Raw genomic sequence first — 6,000 nt, 5'->3', positions numbered from 1 at the left:
ATTCCCGGGCCCGAATTCCAAGAAATGACTAAAATCGAGCAATAGCAACTTTAGCTTATCTCTGGCTAACGGGTGGCTCTCTGGAATTACGCGCTCTCGACCCGTGACCGACACTAAGTCAAATCACGTTTAAGTTTACTCCACCCGGGACGACCTCGGTTGTCATATAATTGCGAGGGTCTGTCACTAGTGCCCTTTAGACACGATCAATCAAATAGATCGGTCTCGGTTGGCTCAAAACATTTCCTCGTCAATCGATATGGTCGAAGTCGAACCCAGGTCGAGTTCTTTGGTCGTGCGAACTCGATCCCGTAACGGCCTTACCCCTAAGGTTAGCATCCCGTGAATGCGCATTTCCGGGTGAGATTTCACTACAAGTGCATTGGCCAAAATATTCATTTCATAGATCCCGGGAAAAAGATCGAAAATTCAGACTGTTACAATTTATGTCTTGTAGTACCGGAACTTTTGTAAATACCAATAATAACAACAATGATTGCGGAACTTTTCTTGCATTTTTGTCTTTTGGGAACTCAAGATTTTTCCAATTACACCATCCATAGAGTCAAACCAGGAATATACATTTTAAGAGCACATCATCTCCAACTGAAATACCAAAGCTTCCAGGTTTATACATGAGATTGCAGACGAAAAAATAAGGCAACACAATGCTGAACCCTAGAGATACACAATCTACTTAAAGCCCAATTAGGCGGCGACCAAAACCATCTCAGCTACGGGTGGATAATGTATCCAACTGCAAGGGCAACAAGAGCGACCGCACAAACATACAGGAAAGGAAATCCCACTTGAATTGCTCTCCCACCTGTCTTCCTCAACATCTCCTGATGAACAAAGCAACAATCTTTCCCCGTAAGCCTTGGTATTCGAATGTTGAAAGAAAGTATACTGCACCATATATTGGAGATGGGGCAAGATTGGCATGATGCACGTAATGGGGAAAACATTAAAGTGCACATTACTCACCAGGTCACGCTTAAGTGCATCTCTCTCTCAATTCTGCAAACTTCTCTCCTCTGTCAATCTGCTGATGGTAAGCTCTGCCTGCAAAGTTTGGTGCGTCTTTTGCTATTATCTTCTTTGAAAACTCAAAGACGGAGAGAGGTAGGAAGAAAAGCAAGATTGAAGAGGAACGGAAACCACAAACTTGCAACGGAAGTCACAGAAAGCTGTCTGCTTTGAGATGCATGACAGACTACGCATATGGTCATCGTTATCTTCATGGCCAAAAAACAATTATTTCTCTGGGACTCTAATTAAGTTTTATAAGATTCACATCCAAATAGAGGAATAATATTGTACTTTAGGCTCCCCTAATGCCTGCAAAAGCTACTACCTGAGAGCAACTTGACAACACATCGAAAAAGACCAAACTAGATCAATCACCAGAAAGGGTGCTCAAGTTGAATCCCCAAATTTACAGCTTGCGAAGCGGAACGATTAGAATCGTGAGCAGAGCAGCCACAAAGCAGCAGAAAGCCAAAACCTAGTCTAGCTAGCCTGAACTCACTATTAACCTCAGACAGCTCATTTAGTCCATCTAGATATTTGAAATGCTCATTTGGCAGTGCTGTAGCTTTCCAATGAAGTTACAAATGCACGCTTTAGCGATGCTCACGCAGTTCACGCATTCCTCTATCTACCCAGACTACCGCCACAAACATGACCGTTTTTCGAAAACCGCCAGAACACGTACTCATCTTCCCAACGAGCCCTATCAAATCCTTAACATAGCCAAAAATTCGCTCTGTTTGATCAATCATCACACACATCTTCCATGAAAAAGCATTCAGAACCAGCATATCCCCTCCAGCAGAATTCATAAATCCAGTCAGTAAACACATTAAAAGTACAGCAGTTTCTTCTTCTTTTTCCACCACAAAGTTAAACGAAACACCACTTCTCCACCAATCCATGACAAAAACTCAACATTCACCACAACCCAACGGACAAAAAAACACCTCCAGCACCAAAACAACGAGCACATTTCATCAGTCTTGGAAAACAGCTAACGTCAAGCTGATAACACGCCTCGAAAACCCGAAAGAACTACATCCCAGCAAACACAGAGATCAAGCACCAAACAAAAACCAACCACGCAAGAATCGACACCCATGATCATCCAAAGGCACCAAGCCTCATCACAAGGAAAACCCATTTCGAGAAATCGCGAACCCACCGACACCCATCACCGTACCTGCGCCTGCCTCAGAGCGAACGAAGCGCGAGCGGGTGCTGCTCCGGCGGCGGCGGCCATTCCGAGCTCCGAATGAATCAACACAAAGCCGAACGAACTGAAGAGAGGAAGAGAGAGAGAGAGAGAGAGAGAGAACGCGACGAGCGTGAGAAGTAGAGACGGTGCACGTATATAAGGGGAGAGGCGTGTAGGACGCTGTTTGGTTTGTTCGAAGGTTTCTCTCTTTTGTAGTTAAGACATCTCGTGGGGGCGAGTGAAGAGAGCCGGCTTTGTTTGTATCGAAACCGCAGGGGTACGGGCCGTTTGGCTACTCGGCTTGTCCTATCCCCGCGATCGGATAACAAACGCCTCCACCTTCTTGTTCTCGCGTGCGTCGGCACTTTACTTCGTTCCTTCCTGTCACGTGATCAATATTTTAATTTTGATGGCTTTCGTCGGACGGACATTGTTTTCGGAACAAGGATACCATAAAATGCCCAAAAATTTTATACGGCGCTTACTTCGGTGCAAAAATTTTGTTCGGATCACTTCAGTGTCAGCTCCAATTTGGATTGCCAGAAATCTGATAATTTAATCTCTCTCGATTTAAACGATCACTAAAAAAAGGTGCCGTTCAGTCTCCTTATGCCCATTATTTTCTCTTTCTGACCATTTTACCGTTGTTCCTTTCGAGAAAACGAGCATATTAAATGAGCTTTTTTGTTATATTCTTAGAAAAACATTTTACTCGAATCGGTAGTTGGATCGTAGGGCTGATTAGAGAGTTTCAATTAGAAGTGCACTTCTAATTGAAAATGGCTGGTTAACTTCGGGGTTGGGGTGTCGAGTTGGGGCTATTTTGGGGGAAAACTGCCCCCAGTCTATGAGAAGTTGTTTTTTGGTCGGAGATCATACGAGTTGTTGATTATCAATTGGATGTCTATTTTGTTGCTGCCAAATTATTCCAATGCCCTCGTGGCAGGGACCTAATTTTTCTTTTTAATGGTAAGTCGGTCGAGTATGTAGGTGGCAATTGTGGACAAATGACCTGAAGGGATGGAAAATGTAATTCGGAAATTAAAGGCTTCCAAACACTCTTCTCAACGAAATTCATGATTTAGTGAGAAAGTCGCCCTATACAAAGGACAAAGATTGAAGGCAAAAGCAGATTCCCTTGTTATACACCACCTGGAGCTTTTCTTAGTTCTCCATTCCTAAAAAGCTGCATATTGTTAATCGCAATAAATCGCTTGATGGGATCCACCAGGCACCAATGAGCCACGAAGTCCAGTCACGTGAATTCACACCTTAACCTATTAAACGCCTTGCCCAAATCCACCTCGACTAGCATGTAGCCTTCCTTCCCCTTCATTTTGCACGGTTAATGAATGATTTCCTTAGCAATGATGATATTATATTGGACATGATGACTTGAAACGAAACTTACTTGGTTGAGTGGTTGAGTGAAGTCAAGTTTAGCTTAAATTTATGCAATCAAATCATGATAATCTCAATGATAATACCGAAGGAAATATTACGGAGGCTAATAGACCGACATTGCTCCAACCGTTTAGGAAAGTCAACTTTGAAAATCAAGGTGATAAGAGTTTGGTTGATGCTTTCTGAATTCCCAGCACCAAGCCAGAGTTTCTCAATTTCAAGACCGACTGAATAGCTCACAGTCATCCACTGATGCCGATAAAATACTGCTTAAAAGTCATTTGGTCCTGGCACTTTAAAAGGCCCCCTTTCCAAACATTGCAATCTAGATTTTATCCCTCCACAAACTCTAAAGCTAATCGTAGGATAAGTTGATAAGTCGATTAAGCCATTAGACCGAGTAAGCCTTCGCTCTTCTACCATGTACAAGTTCTAGACATAGGAGACAACCAAACTTCACACTCAACTGACCACAAATTGTAAATATCATCTTCCACTGGAAATCCTGACAACACGTGTCTCGATAGATGCCCACGCACTAGCCCGCAGATTGCAATAATGACACTGCTCGAGGCACGCTTGCGTCTTTGCCCGTATATAATTGCAGTGTCACTATCGCGCTTGCCGGCAACTGCATGAGTGATGCGAATCCGCCAACACCAGCAAGATCTTCAGCTTTCGATAGATACAGATGTTGATTAAACAGACCGACTGCTACTTGATAAGGACAACATGGAGGAAAAAATAAAATCTCGCTAGATCCGGAGGTGTAAAAATGTTCCCATTCTGGAATTCATGAGTCCTTAAGTCTTTTCAGATGTAGATCCAAGCGTGATAAAAAAAATTCAAGACTGAATTTATTAATCATGATGAGTCAAAAAAAGACTCTTGAAAAGTTTTGAATTTCTTGAATCGAGATCAATGGAAGATCAGATTTGTTCTCCGATAGCTTTAGCTTTGCTCATACTCTACTGAACTTTTATTTTACTAAACGAAAGTCCAAAAGTCTTGTTGCAGATTTTTTAAATTGGACTCCTTCCATTTGAATCGAAATTGAGCTTCCTCCATTTGCTCAAAAGCCCGGAGAAAAAGAGAAAATAGGTAGGATCCATTGCCTAACTCCTGCTCTTTATAAAGGAAAAGAAACACTTTTCGTATAGATGCATGCGGGCCTTAACCATCAAGACCTCTTTGTTCCTTCACCACAGAACATTAAGGAACTAAAAAGCAAGATTTTTCTGAATGACTTTTCGGTAGGTCAATGAACTTAGAAGCCACAGGATTGGCTGAATATGCAGAGAGCCGTGGGCCAGTTTTGCTACAAAATTTGGTCAGTAAGGATGCTTCCTCGAAGTATCGCTCCAACTTGTCATAGTTGACAATTATTATGTTTTTTAACGTGGTAAAATTACTGAACAAGTCGTGTAGAAATTTTGTGGATTACAATCAACTTCCACCCCCCCCAAACAAATAAGTGTGGATTCATTCAAAGTCGAAGTCAACAAAAGCAGATATCAAACTTCCAACCAAGTTCGTTTCCCCCCATCCTAATCAAGGTGAACTCCGGTCGATCCAGTTCGATGGGCCGATCGGGCAAAGAAATAAAAGACAAGTGCTGTGATGGCATACATTAGACTAGGGGCCAAGGTAGAAACTCTGAAATTATCTACTAAACTTATATGTCAAATCTGCGATATAGATATCTTGTTGCAATATAAAATTGAAAGGTCAGGACTTTTTCCTAAGAAAATTAAGATTCCATGTCAACTTAATACAAAACTGAAAATTTATGTTTTCCATGATAAAGTAGAAAGTTAAGGACATTTTTAATAGCAATTTGGAAAGCTCAAGATTCTCTAGATCTGGAAAATTCAGTTTTTCCAAAAAATGACTTTTTTATGAAAGTAAATGAGAACCGTTTGTATTTTCACACTTGTCTAGTATCTATTCTCACGAATCCATTCATTCACTTGCTAAGATGATTTGATCAATATCACTTAATATATCAATTTTAGTATACTTACTAACATTACTTGTAAATAACCCAGATTTATTTTGTTAAACTTCAAATGACGAAAAGCCCGTGCTTATAGAGTAAAAGCGCACATCTTTTTTAATTAAGATGCCATTAAATAAAACCTGTTATGCGAAACGATGAACACATGTTGTTTTACAGATTATCATTGAAAATCCCCCGAAATCATTGAATTTGTGTTATGGAGTCATTCATCAAATGCTGCCGGCCAAAAGAAAGAAAAATCATGTTATCAAACAGTGGCCTTAACATTCGTCCAACTTCTTTTTAGCACTTCAGTTTTGTTCTCTCCTTTTCGGGACAAGAAAGAATATAAAGGGATATGATT

At 41.1% G+C, this 6,000-nt stretch overlaps 1 long non-coding RNA gene across 1 annotated transcript; it reads right to left on the bottom strand.

The window, feature by feature from the left end:
• Nucleotides 1–484: 484 nt before the first annotated feature.
• On the bottom strand, nt 485–2,477 carry LOC130137918 (uncharacterized). Its single transcript, XR_008816354.1, has 3 exons — nt 2,219–2,477; nt 988–1,065; nt 485–845 (listed from the first exon to the last, which is right to left on the bottom strand). It is a non-coding gene; the product is annotated as an uncharacterized LOC130137918 (long non-coding RNA).
• Nucleotides 2,478–6,000: the final 3,523 nt, after the last annotated feature.

The sequence above is a fragment of the Syzygium oleosum genome, unplaced genomic scaffold, assembly GCF_021117445.2.
Source record: "Syzygium oleosum isolate NSW1041296 unplaced genomic scaffold, Sole_v2.1 Sole_v2.01, whole genome shotgun sequence".
Taxonomy (NCBI): domain Eukaryota; kingdom Viridiplantae; phylum Streptophyta; class Magnoliopsida; order Myrtales; family Myrtaceae; genus Syzygium; species Syzygium oleosum.
This window is presented reverse-complemented; position numbering and strand designations above follow the sequence as displayed.